Source organism: Atractosteus spatula, chromosome 3 (assembly GCF_055471065.1).
Source record: "Atractosteus spatula isolate fAtrSpa1 chromosome 3, fAtrSpa1.hap1, whole genome shotgun sequence".
In the NCBI taxonomy this organism is placed as follows: domain Eukaryota; kingdom Metazoa; phylum Chordata; class Actinopteri; order Semionotiformes; family Lepisosteidae; genus Atractosteus; species Atractosteus spatula.
Window position 1 is genome coordinate 43,218,889 of NC_142708.1, and position 18,048 is coordinate 43,236,936.

The 18,048-nt window shown below is 35.2% G+C and overlaps 1 protein-coding gene across 2 annotated transcripts in view; it reads right to left on the bottom strand.

Annotated features, from left to right (window-relative positions):
- LOC148837810 (tyrosine-protein kinase JAK2-like) overlaps window positions 1–16,931 on the bottom strand; it is a 97,673-nt gene extending 80,742 nt beyond the window's left edge. Inside the window, exon 1 of one of the 2 annotated variants that reach the window (XM_088911520.1) lies at window positions 16,586–16,931. The gene's annotated coding sequence lies outside the window, so the exon portion shown is untranslated. The remainder of the gene's footprint in view (window positions 1–16,585) is intronic. The other variant, XM_088911521.1, reaches the window with a different exon arrangement.
- Window positions 16,932–18,048: the final 1,117 nt, after the last annotated feature.

Genomic DNA, 18,048 nt, shown 5'->3' on the forward strand with positions numbered 1-18,048 from the left:
CACCTATTTAATAATCTTGACTGATCACTGAACACTGAACAGCAGAATCTAGTTCTTTCTCTTCCGAATGTTTATTCATACCAACTCCTGCTAAGTAATTGAATGTAGTTTCTCACTAAAATGAATAGCCTAATTGGAACAAAGTCACAGTTTGCGGAAGAACTGAACTTGCTGTCTCAGGGGTATTTGATAGGGCAATAGCTGGAAACCTTTTTACTCAAACCGCCAAACTGAGTGGAAATTTAGAGCATGTGGTTTACAAAACCACATTTTGTATGCATTCTGTTTGTCTTTTGTTAATCACATAGTTCAAGTTATATTCAAGTTGTAAATATTATACATTCAATTCCTTTCTTTTTGCTCTTTTTAAAATAAAACTAATTATACAACAGAAAAAAAAATCTTTAGAACAATAAATCAACTATTTGTACAAACAACTCCAGGTTTCTTGTTTAACAAAAAATAAAGTTAAAACAGATTTCAGATGCTGATGAACAGTTACTAATCTGTAAATGAAATGTATGAAAATGGTTAAATTCATACTGAGAATGTGTACAATTTTGGTGCATTGTAAAAAACATGTTGCTGCTCTGGAATCAGCCTAAAGAAAAGAAAGCAGATATCTTCTAAAAGAAAAGGGAATGTTTTACACTGACAGGTTCAAGAAATGGAACCTTTCCAGTTATTAACAGAGTTCAAGTATACAAAATCCTCAAGAGCACTGGACAAAGCCAACCCAGGGAACATCCTGAGAATGAACATTGAAACATGAAGCAGTGGACAGAAGAAGAAACTACTGTATATGGAAGTGCAATTAAAACTGTAATTGGTAGCCACTTCTTTACCACAAGAGGTGTGGCGATATGGAACAAACTACTTAGTCATGTTGCTGGAGCTGATGCCCTGACTTCTTTCAAGTAAACAGTGGGCGAAATCCTTGGATCAAATGATCTACTAACTACCAAGTGGGCTAGACATCAAATGACCTCCTCGTTTGTAACGCATCCTTATTTGTCAAAGGATGTGTAAAGAAAACACAGATGTAAATGCAAATGTAATGTGTTTATAAGTAATGCAAGTGGTATAACCAATGTGAAATGAACAGTATGCAACAAGAATTGTAGGGTGGGAGACCTCCTGTGAAAAACTAAGGTTGCTGCTGGAAGAGGTGTTACTGGGGCCAGCAGGGGGTGCTCACCCTGCAGTCTATGTGGGTCCTAATGCCCCAGTATAGTGATGGGGACACTATACAGTAAAAAGTAACGTCCTTCAGATTAAAGATAAAATCGAGGTCCTGACTCTGTATTCATTTAAAAAAATCCCAGGGCGTTTCTAGAAAAGAGTAGGGGTGTAACCCTGGCATCCTGGCCAAATGTCCCAATCATGGGCTCCTTATAATCCCCATCTATGAATTGGCTTCATTACTCTGTTCTCCTCCCCACTAATAGCTGATGTGTGGTGAACGTTCTGGCGCACTATGGCTGGCGTCGCATCATCCAGGTGGATGCTGCACATTGGTGGTGGAGGAGGAGAGTCCTCATTACCTGTAAATTGCTCTAAGTGGAGTGTCCAGAAAAGCGCTATAAAAGTGTAAGCAATTATTATTAATAATTATCTTCCCTGATGCACTGTGAACAGAGTGTTTGTACAGGCTTGCATCACACAGCGATTCCAAATTATCTCTCAGAGCAGTACATCTTCTGACATCCAAAATTTTGTGTCAGATGCTTTGTTTTTAAGTTATCACAACACTATCCCCTGTTGCATTTTACTGAATCTGTTAGTGAAGCTACATGAAATGGCTTCCAGTATGCTCACATACTGTACTATGGAAAACCTTTACCTTGTATTAAACATACAGTGTATCTTCCTACTGTCTGTAGGAGACATATATCATGTCTAAACACAAGTAGTGTATACATGTAATACAGTAAGACCCATATTAAACTACTGTGGCTAACTGAAAATCAATATAAAAACATCAAAAGGCTGATGGTGTAGTTAGGAATGGATTTAAGAATAACTGAGGTCTTTGGTTGATTATATAATAGCTATATCTAAGAAGGCTTCTTTTGTTATTTCCTAAACAGATATACATGGACAGCTGTAGTTCTTAAAAGCCAATGAGAATACATTCATACAATAAACCTATTAAGATAGACTGAATTTCCAGGGATGAACAGTGAAAAAATTAAGTCATCATATGTTACACCACAATACTCAAGTGAGGTCTCTGTATTCAGTGCTTTAGTTAATTAATTATACTTGAACAGTCTGAATAATGGAGAAAGAAATGCAAGTGCCATCTCCAGGCCTCCTGGAAGGGGGTAGGCTTATGTGACAATGACCCACTTATTCCAATCTAACTGAAGCAAACTAATAAAAAGTCATGCATATGCATTATTTTCACCACTTTAAACTCCTTATCTCATTGGCCATCGAGCTGGACCATCCAGTTGAGGTGCACCTCAAGATGCTTGTTTCTCCAGGTGCTGATTTGAAGAAAATTATTCATTTGTTTATTTACTACCACCATCCTTCTCATAAAGTTGAATTTGCTCATATGCTGATCAGAAGAAATGAAAGAAAAAAACTACAGGTCTTTGGGTATTTTTATCTAATACTTGATTAAAATGATTTGTAAATATCTGTGGTAACAGTTCAGACATTTTATCAAGAAGACACTAAACACACAATGTAACAACCTGGTGTGTATCATGCCATCTGCTATTATTGTTCCTAATAAATATGAAAATCGTTTTTATAATAATAAATAATAAACTCTAAAGTATAGATTTATTTTTATTGTAGACCACAGTTATCAGTGGACAGTCTAATACAAAAATAAGATCAAAGATTTTGTATAGACTTTCACTTTAGAGTTTGTTACTTACAGAAAAAAACACATCTCTTCCAGTCTAGGACTGTTTTTTATGAACCATTTTTACAAAAAGTTTTAGGCAGGTACAAACAAATTTCCATACACTGTTAACATTAGAAATACAAATACAATGAAAAGACTAACTAAAAGACATGTCTTAATGTATTACAGATGTCTTGAATTATACTGACATAGCTTATCAACTCAGACACAAGAGGTGTGTCAACCTAATTCAACCCTGTAGTAATGGGAAAGTTTCAGAACTGTCCTTTTTAGGTGTCTTTGATGAATTAGGATAATTTTAGGAAATGAAAACATATTTTGTCATTCCCACGTGTATCTGTTAATTGAAAGTTAGTCACCTTTGAAAAATGAGCATCTATTTAATTACTAAGCTTCAGAGAGAGCATAAAGTTTTGTGCAGAAGGTGCTTGAAAATCTGCACGCACTTAAGCTAGGGAAGTTTTAAACTAAGGCCAGACACCAGCTTAAACGACACCAATTACCACAATAGATTAAGGCTGTACTGAAACCAGCTGACAAAGGAGACCCTGAGGAACAGGAATGAAAACCTCTGGTCTAATACAAATTAATGACCCATTACGTACATGAGCAGCACATCATATGAAACTCCTTTGGTTTGCCTTTTGATTCTTTCAGTGATTGAGCAGTTCATACTAAAATATCTTAGACTTTAAACTCTTATAGTGAACTAAAATCTTTACAATGTCTGTGTTTATTCAATGTCAATATTTTAATGTATTTTCCTTCAGAAAATATTTGAAATAGGCATGGAAATGAATTAAACTATTTTTTATAGATTAAAAGAAGCTGATTCAGAAAGCCAACCATGATATTGACACCCACCTAAAATGTCAAGAACAAATTACACAAAGCAGTATAACATCATCTTTGTCATCAAACTGCAGGAAATATATCTAGTACATTACAGTAATAAAACCATACTAGATCATAAAGTTAGTGCTGCTACTGTAAATTTCAAATCACATGCGCAACAACATGAGTCCAGGAAGATATATTACACTTTGGCTGCTTTTAATGTAATACTCTAATCAAACTAAATGAAAACAGAAGCACATCTGTGTTTCTTTTTGGAGTTTTTCACAGAGCTTAAACCTCAGTTTTGGAACACTTCCCTATTAAGAAACCTGCTTCTTTCAAGGACTCTCCCACCATAATACCAAAATATGAATTTAAGATTACTTTTTATTCTAGAAATGGTTTCCAAAAAATAAAAATTCAAAGACAAATAAACTTTTGTTGTAGCTGCTAACTCCAATTAAAATATTGGAAAATCCTCTTAAATTACATTTTGCATGTGCTTTTCAGAACAGTTCAGAAGCACAGGTAAAGTGTGAAACGTCTCTGAGAAGAAAAGCAAATCATCTTTATTTCTCTCCATGGTGACAGACGCAGAAAAAGGTTAAACTTAACATTAATTAGTTACCTTACAGTGTATGGTATAAAAATACAAGAAATTAACCAAAAGTTGTTTTTTATTATTTGCTGCTTTTTTACATCCACCACTAGCTGATACACAGGTGTTTCCATCACTGTGGGTCTAGTTTATGTGATTTTTAGCATCACTGCTTAAAGAAGACATACTTTAACAATCACAATACACACTGGACACATAGGCAAATGGTCTTGATATAATCAAAGTAGTATACATTAAACTATAGAGAAGAAAGTCCAGATTTAAGCACTGAGTATAAAATTAGTGGCTAACTGAATTAAATGCAATTATAATTTAATTCAATTATTATTTGGTATAGCACTCACAACAGATGTCCTTGGGTTTGGAAAAGCACTTCACAAATAAAGGTAATTATTGTTAAATTGCCACAGAGCCTTTCACAAATCACTAATGAGTAAAAGTGCATCAGAGTCCACAAGACATGCATAAGAGAGAAGAAAAACAAACAACTCTCTAAGGAGAACAACAAATCTCTGGGTCTCAAAGGTCTAATGGCTTGTCTTGCCTTCCAGGTGGCAAGTAATAATAACAGCACTTCTTGTTATTATCATAGCAATGCAGAACACACACATCTCGGGTGAAGAGGGAGGGGTTAGCAACAGTGACAGTACAACGAAAAATTCAAAAAGAAGCAAGGAACTAAATAAAAACATACCAATGTTATGTAATCCTTGATGGAAAAATAACAAATTATATACAAAATCAAGGTCACTCAGCTAGGGGAAATACAGATGGGGTTTGTAAGCAAGATAAGACAGGCTGATTCCGTATTAAGGGATGTGGTCAGCTCTGAGAGCTGGAGGAGAATCCAGCCAAGTTTGGAACCCTGACCCAAAACCAGTTTTCAAGACTGAGACACTGATATTAATACATTAACATTTTGCATGAAAAATAAACGAGGGTTCTGAACACCACTAGGTACGGTCAGCAGAACACATTACTTTCACAACGCTTCAATTCCACCTGACAAACTTTCAATGACATTTTAAATGCAAATAATTAATTTAGCTTTAGCACTAAATTTCAGATAGACAATTATCATCTGTTTTCTGCTCTTTCCAAAAAACCTTTTAAATCTATTCCAAACAAAGACCCAAAATAAAATAAGGACTCTAATAAAAGTTTCCTAGTAAAATGCAAACCATACAAATAGCAGCCTTTTTACACTCGATAAGTAACATTATGATAAGCGTGACTCCCAGTTATTCTTTTGGGTTCATTCATTGGTTGCTTATGTAATTCACTATATGACATTAACAGCAGAGTTCACCATTTAAAACTGTAAACTGCCTGAAAGACAGTTACTGTTCATATTTACCATGGCTTCTTAATGATATCATAAATACAGTAATGCTTACAGATTTAAACAGAGGGACAAAAATTATACCTTTATAATTCAGCAAATTAATCTCAAATGGTATTTAAAGAACACATCATGTACAATATCTGCATTTCCCTTACATTAATTCTGTTTCTTCTTATTGTCTTATTATTATTATTATTATTATTATTTCTTATTTACTGTTATTTCAATAGAGAGTACATATATTTATGTTCTTGTTTGCGTTTCAGATTTCATTTAGCTTTAAAGATGAAAGGCAGCTTCACAAAGCTGATTCCATGAAGCTGGTAGTACCTCCCAAATATGTTTGATATTTTTTTTTATTCTGGGAAATTAAATAAAAAAAGGAATATTCAACAGTTGAAACTGAAACAGCCTATTTAAAAGACTGATGAAAATGAGGTACTGTAGAATCTGAAATGCAGCACTACATTATCAAGGTTGGTAATTATAAAAAAATGCCTTTTTTTGGAATGACACCTTGTGATGACACAGGTCAGAGAATTCATTCAGATAGATGATATCACACAAATGTGCAAAAATTGAATGCACATAATTTGCACAACGAAAGCATTTGCTGCAGGCTAAATGTCTAAAAGAAAAGTACAAAAAAAAGTTGAAAAAAAATCAATAAGCAAACTGCAACGAAGCAGGTTATGTTATTTAATACTTTAGGTAGACAGGATGAAACCACTCGGTAAAACAAAAACAAATATACATTATGAAATGCCTTTTTGAACAAAACAGATATGCTGCTGAATGCTCTTGCATTCCATAGTTTTGTTCTTAACTTATTCAGTTTTTGGAAACACAAAACTAAAAATCTTAAAGACTGAATGCTCAAAACATTATAAGAAAAAATATGTTGCACATGGGTATCTAAAAAGAAAAGGTTTGTATTTTTGTTTTACTCGGTTATTTCAGAAAAGGTTGCCCTGATTTCTGTTAAGAAATTGTTTTTATAATACACATCTATAGAGCTGCTGGTTTCCTCTACTGAAAGTTCCTTTGGAAGGAGACTAATGAATGTTGACACCCTCCTGACACCAAGGGAGGCTGGAACACAAACGTTCCAGCCTGACACAAAAGTGTCAGTAATCACCAAATTTTAAGTTAACTTTAACAGTGACAGCTTGATGAAATATGCATCAACAACTTCAGCTGTAAATGCTATTATATCCATCCGCTTCTGATTGTCTCCAGTATTTTTACAGTTGTCTCCCAGTGCTTTGTAGCTCATGGATATGTATGTTGGATCCTGGAAACACTTTTAATAAACTGATCAATGCCAAGTGGGTCTGATGATTCTTTATCTAGTTCAGATTATCTTCCTATTCAATACTTTGTTCAGGAAACAATTGTGTCTGTTAACCAAAACAAGCATTATATTAAAAAGCATCTTAAAACTGTACAATGAATTTCAGGTGCACCACGTCTCAGATGAAAACATGTACAATTATCCAGGTTCAGATTGTGAACACAAAGATAGTCAAAGTTTAAACCTGGCAAGATGCTATCAACAAAATTTAGCGATTAATTGGCAACATACTTTTCTGAATTACACTCGTCAATTTATTGCTTGTGACATTGCTAACAATTCAAAGCATGAATACATAAGGTTGCTTGGCTGATTTTTCCAGCAATCAGAAAATAGAAATGAAGACCTCTAAGTAAGCGATCAATGTTTAGGACCCTCAAAAAAGCCTTTTCTGTAATAAGCATTGGACAATAATTGATCATCATGAATATTTTAGTGGTGATTTAATTGTGTTATGATATTATTAATAATCAAAATCGCCTGTTAGAGCTTTGGACAAAACAAGTGCAGAATACAGTAACAGGAAAAACATAATATGGCATTCTCTGAACTGCACCTTGTTGCTTATAAACAAACATAAATACCTTGCTTTTCTTAGATGTAAAACACTTTTCTTCCCACATATACTGTATTACATGTCAATTGTCACAAGCAAGCCAGGATTCCTCCCGCCTTACAGTGTCTCATGATCTAGAAACCATGAGCACTACAAGGGACACAAGGATTTACTGTATTTCAGTGCCCATGTACGCCAACAGTGTTTGGGCACTTTACAGGGTGAAAGCAAAACAAAAAGAAATAATCAAAATATCATTAAACGGAAATAAAGATAGAGATAAAAAACATGGAGAAGGGCAAAAAGGCAAACACTAAAAAGACTAAGCAGATTTAGTCTAGATTTAAAGACTGTAAAAGAGATTATGGAGGGAGTGAGTTCCAGAGCTGAGAAGCAAGGTGGCTGAGAGAGCCTGCATCCCGAGAGGCTTGTACCTGTGAGAAGGTACCAGTAAAAGATGTGCCTCAGCAGAGCATAAAACCCTGCTTGGTACACTTTATTTTTATTGGGTATTATAGCTGAGAAATTGTCAAATAAAAAAAAAACATCTGTCAGGGGATTTTTAAAAATATTTAAAATTAAATATTTTTTAGGATTATTTTAAGATGTTGCCTTTACTGATTCAAAGTAGCTGTCAAAGAAATTTAAAAAGACTTGGATCAAAATTAGGACTAGGTAGATACTTGGCAGATGAAACTGAACATAGGCAAGTGCAGTGTGTTGCATTATAAATATAAAGTAGGAAACACCGGGCTTGAAGTAGCTAGCTGGATGTTTATGTTGATCTGCAGACATTGTGGAGAAAACAAGTATAGAATGTTAAGTTTCATTGTAAAACACACAGAATTTAAATTAAGGAAAGTTATATTAAAACTGTACAATAAATTAGAAAAAGCTCATTTAGTGTACTGTGCACAATTTTGGTTACCATGTTACTAAAGAGGATACTGTTGCTTGTGAATCCATCCAGAGAATGCAATGCACAACACAGGCAGGCTAAAAGAAGAGAATCTCTATACTGTATACTTATCAACAGCCCTCAAAGCCATAAGCAATATCAACCCAATGGTCATCTTCAGAACCAACAGTAAAACAAGAATCAGAAGACAAACACAATCTACATGGAAGGGCACTGAAAACTAAGAACAGGAGAAACTCATCTACACTGGATGTTTCACTAGTACTTATAATGAGCAAGTGCTTACTATTTTAAGAGGCTTTCTATCCTGCTGCCCTTTTAAAACAACAAAATATAAAATAGCTAGTGAAAAACAATACGGTAGTTATTCAATTTTAATTGTAAAATGTTGCTCCCTCTATTTTCCAGTTTTGAACCTGTGCCACCCTAGTAGCAGCAGTATGTAGGTATGTTGACAGCTAAAAACACACAACTTAACAGCACATTTCATAGTTTTTTATTTCTTTGTCGTTGTTTGCAATTACTAAAGTACTGAATACTAGTAATAAGGAAAAAACTAGGCACTTTGAAGTTTTGAATAATACTTCAAAGTGCTGACAATTTATTTTCCTGCTCTAGCTGGGAAGGTAATACAGTACTACAAATAATACAGTGGGTTGATGAGTAATGAAAAAAAGTTCCGTCCTGAATTTTGTACTTAAGGCTAATAATAGATATATTTTTCCGTTCTTTTTCCATTTTCCATTCTTAGTGCCATGTAGATGAAATATTTTTGTTTTTCAAGTAAAACAGTTTTAAATTTGATATTCTCCAAGAAACATTACATACTTTTTAGATATTCAGCTGATAATCAAATAATAATGTTCTTTAAGTACATTTCTCATCCATAAATTATCAGCAGTTTTCCTGACTTGAACTGAAATTATTAAGTGGCCTTGCTCATTCGCTGTATTACTATATTTGGTTTTATAAATGTAAACCAATCCTGGAACTGATTCATGTATGAAATCTTAATGATGTAAAATTAATTGAAAAATATTGCACTGCACATTAGACTGACAGTGCTAACAATACAAACTCAAACATAATGAAAAAAACAAAGACTGAGTTAGAACAAGACACCATTTATATTTATAAACCCTAAGGAAAGTAATAAGCTTGAACAAATGTTGCAATTTAAATGCCCTTCTACTGTGGGTGTATTTTGTCTTGGATATCAGCACTTAAGCTAATTATTTATGTATTGTTGAATATAAAGCCTATTTTAAAAATGAGATAGTCTCAAATCTTAATGAAGTTTAGCTTTACTATTTCTTAACTATTTCCCTAAATTTGTTTTTCAAAAACATTTGAAAACATCTTTTTTTGTAGCCTCCCATGAATGAGCTGTCATCCATTTGCCATGCTTCACATTTACATCATCTAAAGCAAATGGAGAAATGAAACTGGAGTTCCTGTAAATAGGTGTTTTCCAAGCAATTCTATACAGCAGGAAAACTTCCACTTTAAAAGTGATTCACATTAAGAAAGCTTAAGTAATTTACATGTGGAACACATTATAGTTCCCGAGTTAAGACAATGGCAGCACATTTCCTTTTCCCTTTAATACAGGAAGTTTCTATACAGTAGTACTAAAACTGGGGGACATCAAATATAATACATTTGGGGACACACCTAAATTCTAACAATCAAGTTCAAATAATGATAATCACTGCAACAACAATATTAATTACAAAACATTAGAAATAAAACTGCAGACCAACACGATCTCTGTAAGTGCTGTCGAAGCACATTTCACCTGCTGATTTCAATGCTACAAGACTTGGGGTGATGGTACAAAGCACAGGGGAACCCTTCTCTGACAAACCCAGACAGATGGTTAAAAACCTTTTATTTAAATTTTTGTAGACTATTCACTAACAATGGAGAACTGCCAACTTTTTTATAAATGTATCTTCCATATACAGTGAAAGAGCATATCTATTATAATAATGAAGTGGCATTTGTTATTTTTGTTGTGTGCTAATGAAATCTGTATTTCAGACCAAAAGAAAAATATGAGACAACATAGAATTTCCACGTATGTTTCTGGGTATTATTTTGCATACACGTTTAGCCGTGTTAGAACAATGTAGTTTGTTGTGTTCAATCTCTGAAATGTCTTATTTCAGATGAACATAAGTATTAGGACAAATGGCTGACAGGTAATAATAATAATACTGTTGTTGTTGTTGTTGTTGTTGTTGTTGTTGTTGTTGTTGTTGTTGTTGTTGTTGTTAATTGCTTACACTTTCTGGACACTCCACTCAAAGCGCTTTACAGGAAGGGACTCCCCTTCACCACCACCAATGTGCACCATCCACCTGGATGATGTGATGGCAGCCATAGTGCGCCAGAACGCTCACCACACATCGTGTGTCTCTCATGAAGAGAAAGTTGGGGTATGTGAAAAGACAAATTCCTAATACAAGAAATTGTATATGGCCAATAAAGTGATCTTATCTACATCAGCTATTAGTGGGGAGGAGAACAGAGTAATGAAGCCAATTCAGAGATGGGGATTATTATTGATGATTGGTGGGCATCCAGGTGGATGCTGCACATTGGTGGGGGTGGAAACATATTCAGTTTGTTTGCAGGGTGTCCCTGTTACCTGTAAAGCGCTTTGAGTGGACTGTCCAGAAGTGTAAGCAATTATTATTAATTCTAATTATTATTATTATGATTGGTAAGGGCCAATGGGAAATTTGGCCAGGACGCCGGGATTAAACTCCTTTGCATTGCATGATCAACAGCATGAAATGTCTTCAAAAAGGACGAAACTACTGGAGAAGTAACTGGCATAGACCATGTTGTCCAACAAAGATGACACAAAAATCATTAAAGCTGTGAAGAAAACCTAAAATAACAGGGAAAGAGATTACAAACAGCTGCCAGAGTACAGGGGTGAAAGTAATCTAAATTCACTGTTACAGAAGACTTTGGCAGGAAAATAATAAGGGCTACACTAAAAGATGCAAACCTCTCATTGGCACTAAAAACAGAAAGGCAGATTAAGATTTGCAATAAAATACAAGGATGAGTGAGCCACAACAGTTCTGGAACAAAATTTTAAGGATATGCAAGACAAAGACACACTTTATTAAAGCGACAGAACAGCATAAGTGTGGAGAAAGAGAGGAGCTACAACAGATCCTCTCTACCTCATGCTCACCACCTCATCTGTAAAGCATGGTGGAGGTAGTGTCATGGCATGTGAATACTTGGCTGCCTCTGGAACGGGCTCACCTGTGTTTATCGACAATATTACTGATGATGCCTGCAGCAGAATGAATTCTGAAGTGTACAGAAACATCTTGTCTACCCATGTCCAAATAAAATGCCTCCAAATTCAGCAGGCAGTATTTCAACCCTGCAGCAAGACAATGACCCAAAACAAACTGCACAATTAATCAATGGGTTCATCAGAAAGAAGAAGTGGAAACTCTTAACTAGCCAAGTCATTCCCTTGATATGAATCCTACTGAGCATTCATTTTATCGTTGAAGAGGAAACTAAAGTCAGAAAACCCCACAAAACAGGCAACAACGAAAAATGCCAAGCCTTAACTGAAGCCAAAGTATCTGAAAGCAACAAATCAGGAGCCTGGTGATGTCAATGGATCACAGACTTGAAGCAGCAATTGCATATTAGGGGTATGTAGCCAAATACTAATTAGTCCTAATACTAATGCTGACTAATACATATAGAAGTCATTAAACACAAAAACATTTTTTCTGACATATATCCACCAAAATATCTGACATTCTGCACATTTGCCTTATAAATATCTAATGATCTGAAATACAAATTAATACTACAGTATTACATTAGTATTACAAATAGTACATAGTACAAAGCAAAACTGAAAAATTGTACTTCACTGTCACAATATTTTCACTTTTTACCTTAGTGCACATACTGGATAGACTATTCTGTTTTCTCTCTCCAAGCCATATTACTTTGAAATATGACTTCTCTTGGAGATTTTACAGACCTACATTACTAGTTTTGTTATTTTTCTAAAACAATTTGTACTACTTCTTAACAAATGCACAAGATGAACAGTTATATGTATTACACCATTTTTATGTCTGAGCATTAGCTACCAAGGTGTTCTGCCAACTGTACAAAAAGCAAGCAGAAAAGCGCTGTTTGTAATTAAAGCAAACTCAAGGCCTGAGCTCACCTTGAAGTGTATGCAAAAATATGTTCCCTGGCAAACTGAAAATTGTCAACTTACATAGCTGTGAACTATAACTTCAGAATTAAAACAATAATGAATCCTGGAATAAACTAAAATACAACATAAAATAAATTATTGTAGTGCTTCAGGATACAAAACCATGCAAGACTATCTTGGAGAAAAAATGCTTTGTTTTATAACATACAGTATGTGCACCCCCTTTATCACTCCACTTTACCACTCTATAACCTTTGCCTCGGCTAGCTATTTAATAGCTTTAGCTAACAGAAATCTTCCATTTTGTTTTCTGCTTTTCCACATACCTGTATATTACCCACAGTTAATAGCCCACATCATTAAGCCTGTAACACATTCTAAGAAGCAGTGACCTATAAATTGGTCTCTCTCTGTCATTTCATTTGATTCATTTACCACACACCAGAAAGAAAAAGCCCACGAAGGATGAAGAAAAGCAAATGCTTGATCCATTTCCTTATACCCTTATGTCAGGTTGCGAAATTATTTTGGGTCAAAGTCTTCAAATTGTTCTAAATCACTTTATGATTTAACTACAAATAATGTTGTCATTTAACTGGGTAGCTCTACAGCAAAATCAATAGAAATCTTTTAAAAAGTTTAAAAGCAGACTGCAGACTGTGAGGAAAGTATTTGTAAGTCCATACAACATATACTGTACTTTTCCATATAATTTATTTTACAGTATATGCCATCTATTCTATTACTAGAATACAACAGGAATGATTCTCCTTTGTCACTGCTTGCAACATCAATTGTCCCACTGATAACTGTTCTGGTAAGAGCTGAAACGCATTCTGATTAGATTGGTACAAACTGTACTAGAGAGCCCTAATCAAGTGTTGCATCAAGTTTGAAAAAAAGGTTTAAAAGCCAAACATATTCAGTTTGTTTGCAAGAAGATCAAGTAACCACTGTAAGATGTATTTGCCCAAATTATTTTATTGATTCCTAGAGATTCTGCATTGCTGGATGATTAGAAACAGGTTTTGTCAATATGTTTTTGGTCAGCCTCTTCTTACCAACAGCTAAATGTTGAAAAGTGTTGCGATGGAAGACATGCATACTGTCTTTTGGAGACCTGATTGAAATCATGTTCAACTGCTTCTTTCAGATTCCACACCTACGCCCACTTGATTTCAAAAGCCAAGGATGATAAATGGCTTCATTGAAACAGGTCAATACACAATTCTTCCTTCATTATAACTTCTTTAGCTGCATACCAGCAAATGATTTGGCTGAGAGATTTTGGGAGGGTGGTTATCTATAATGTTAACTCTTTGTAATCTTTGTTCTATAATCTATTTTTGCCGTGTAATACAACTAATTAAATTACCACAAAAAACTACTGAACCCATGCTTTAGCAAGGACCATTGATAATCAGTGAACATCACAAGGTCTTATTCATATCCACTTTTGATCCTATGGCAGCAAATCAGTTTTGACATGTCTCTGTCCAGTGACTCAAGGCAGTGCTATGGTAAGACTGACTTGCTGACACACAGACCTGTTCAACAGATCACCTCCATCAAATAGATCAAGCACAACTAAAGCAGAACCAGCAAGAACTTGACTTTTAATACCAGTGAAAGACAAGAGTACAGTGCAAATATATCTGTTTTAATAAAACAAGAAAGCAAAAAACAATCAGCACTTTTAGAGAAAGTGACCAACAATGACAGATCAGAGCAAAGCATAAATGTCAAAAAACATTTTCTTGATAATTCAGGTGAATATTTCAGGGTTCTCAGCAGCTATATTCAGTTCAATCCAATTATCTTCCCCGTCCCACTCACCTTCAATTTACTTCAGATGCAAAATGACAAATTTTATCATCTCTCAGAGACATTTACATTTCATTAAGACATTAGCTAACATATAATATAGCACTTACTGTAGAGGCAGACAGGCATATTTACAAAACTAGTAACTACTGAAAAACCATGTGGCCATCTTTGCTGAATATGTCATGAATATCTGTCAATTAATTTCCAATAGTATTTCTTCAAGTACAACTGGAAAATGACATTTAAAGTAGCCAAGTGCAAAAAACTAACAATATCTACAAAAATAGGAACCACTGTTTATGTTGACACATCAATTACATCCTCTAGACAATGTAGGGAAGCAATTAAAAAGGTTAACCAGATCTAGAGATATACAGTAAGAAGTTTAAAATTTAAATCAAGGCATGTTGTTAAAATTGTATTGTGCACTAGCAAAGCCTCATTTAAAATAATGCATTTAATTTTGGTCACCAGACTCTAGAAAATATATTGCTGCTCTTTAATCAGTCCAGAAAAGAGCAACCAAATACATTCTGATTCATAAGAAAATGTCCTACAATAGCAGGATGAAGGAATTGAACCATTTTAGAACCATTTTGTGAGGGGACATGATAGAAATATTCAAAACCCATTAGGGCACTGACACAGTCAAATGAGCAGACTTCTTCAGAATAATCACTGATACACAAAGCAGTCAACACAAGTGGAAAAAATGTGAAAGTACATTTAGAACTCAGGACAGGAAACACTTCTTTACCCAAAATGTTGTGGGAGTAGGAGCAAGCTACCCATCCATGTTGTTGAAGCCAATATCCTGGCTTCTTCCAAAAACATGCCTTGGATTAAGTAGCTAACCACCAAACAGGCTAGACGAGGTGAATGGCTTCCTCTTATTTGTTACTGTTCTTATGTTCTAAAACAGAGACAAACTCGGAGAACCACATTTTGCTCTATGCTCAAAATATTACACCCAGTTACCAAACGTAAGGAAAAACTCCACTACAAAAACAGTGTAAAAAAAAACCTTTGTGTGTAGGTTGTTATAATGCCAAGAGAGTAAAACTAACAACTCGTTATACAGAGAAATAACCTCTTTTTACAGCCACACGAGTAACCGTTACATAGTGATTCCAGCAAACGCTTTAGTATAGCTAAATTCCTGACAGTGCGGAGTTGTTTCTAGAGTCGATTTTGCTCCACATGAGTCATTTAAAGAAGTAAAATATTAAAACCTGAAAACTCCCAATGGAAAATTTGAGCAAATATGGTTCTGTCACTTTTCAATTCAACGACAAAATAAAGGTGAATTTAAGAGGTCGGGCTTGTGTGTACATAATCCAAAAGCAAGACGTTCATTTTTTATTTAAAATATCTTCAGCAAAACGCCTCTGAATCACCATTAAAAGTAAACGAAAAACTGCGAAGTTCTCTTTTTTTCCCTCTTTCCCTACAGTTTTAGGCCGACAGCACATCGGTGATGCCATTTACTTCCGGTAGAAACAGCAGAAGAGTATCATAATAAAATGGCCTTTAAACGTCTCCGCAAATCTCGCAATATAAAACACGTTCTCCACCCCTTGTCAAAGCGCAGTTAACTTAAAATAAAGATAAAAGCGTACCCACTCACACTTGTATTACTAACGGAACAACAAGGACACTAAGGCGGGAGGCCTTGTTGCAAGTTGTTCTGAAAACGAAACATACGGTTATCTGCACTTTTTCCATAGGGTTTTTAGCATGCAGTACAAGCAACGGTAAAATAAAAACTTAGCGCGAGTAAGAACTGCAGTATCACCGTACTCTACCATCAAAATTCCCATTATTAGAAAACAATGTAATTTTAAACTAGCAAAAGAAACCAACAACATTAACCGGACAGCTAAAGTAGCTGGTACTGTACATGGTGTCTTTAGTGTTGGTGTTGCTGGTAAATCGCCGAGATCCTGGAAAAGTTACAAAAACCAGTGCTAACATGACATAAATAGCTCAATAATAATGAGATAAAACAGTTTCAGTACTTACTCAGTCGTTGTTTTTCGTTTCCAATTTGAAACAATTTTCCTTTTTTCTTTTCACTCCAGTACGACTGACGTGTTTATGATTTATGTTTATTTATTTTAACTGAATTTATCTGAATACACGTCCTTGATACATCTCGCCACGACTTACTGTAAAATGAACGAAACCTTGTTCACTGTGCGACCAAAACAGTAACCATCGCGCTTCTTCCTCTTCCAGATTGACTTTTATTTATTTGGACACAACGCTCCTCCTCCGAAGTAGAACCCAAAAATAAAACCAAGTGGAAACATCAGCGCTTCTGACTCCATCCAGCAGCGGCCACCGCGAAGTTTCCCTGAACCCGCAGACAGCGCGCAGGGCTCCGAGTCTCAAGCAGCGCTCGGGGAGCGAAACAGCCCGGGGCGCTCACCTATTCTCCACCGCAGACTTGCCTCGGTGGTCAAATACACGAACAACGAAATTGGAAAATACTTTTTTGTACACTTATGCGTGTTTATTTGTTATGAAGAACTGTCTCCTACAGCTTAGCACGCAAACCGTACGCGCTGTTGAGCCACTAATACTAAGCAACAACCGTAGTATCTGAAGGATGACGGACAAGCGCTTCTGTAGGTGGAGTCTGTCAGTTGTCACAATACTGCTAGCCCGTATAGACCCAAGGGGCAATGCAGCCTGGAAGAACGTAATAACTTCGTTATTTATTTTTATTATAGTACCAGGGGGCTTTTTGGAGGGGGGTTATCGTGACACATTCTTATAAATATAATCGAAATGATCTTTATACAATATTGTAGATTTAGATTTCTAAATAACGCTCCTGTTAATTATACAATTTTAAACCACATGTCAACATACAGTGTGATTCGATCCATTTATTACGTACAGCTGAACAGTTAAATTTTGCTTCGTTTCTGTGGACGCCCTGTATAGTTTCTTAGGAGTAAGGACACCCATTGGTGTCTGGGCCTGTTGTAATATTAAATTAACCTCGCCTGGGTCCAGAACACTTGTCAGCCAGTAGACGTTGTGCAACTGGATGTAAGAAAAAATTACAATACTGAATCCTTATTTCTTGACGGTATTAAAAAAGAAGCCATACCTCACTTATCTACAGATACCATCGATGCCATTAATGTTTATGACAGACAGGGCGGCACTGTTTATTAAATATTTTTGAACTAGTCAACTAATGTATATGTAAAACATTTAAAATATTCACATGATCGTTCTGTCTCTAACACCGTAATTAGCTACTAGATTTTATGTCCATTTTCAGATTAACTGTTTTAGAAAGCTTGATTCCAGATTGTCATTTTAGATTATTAGAATATAGTCAAGCGTAATCTCCAGTGCGGTGTTCCGCTCCATAACCAGTGAATAACTCAATTTAAAATGTTAATAATTTTGGAGATAATTTAATAATCTCTCATTTATGACCTGAAGAGAACATTATCGTCTCAATG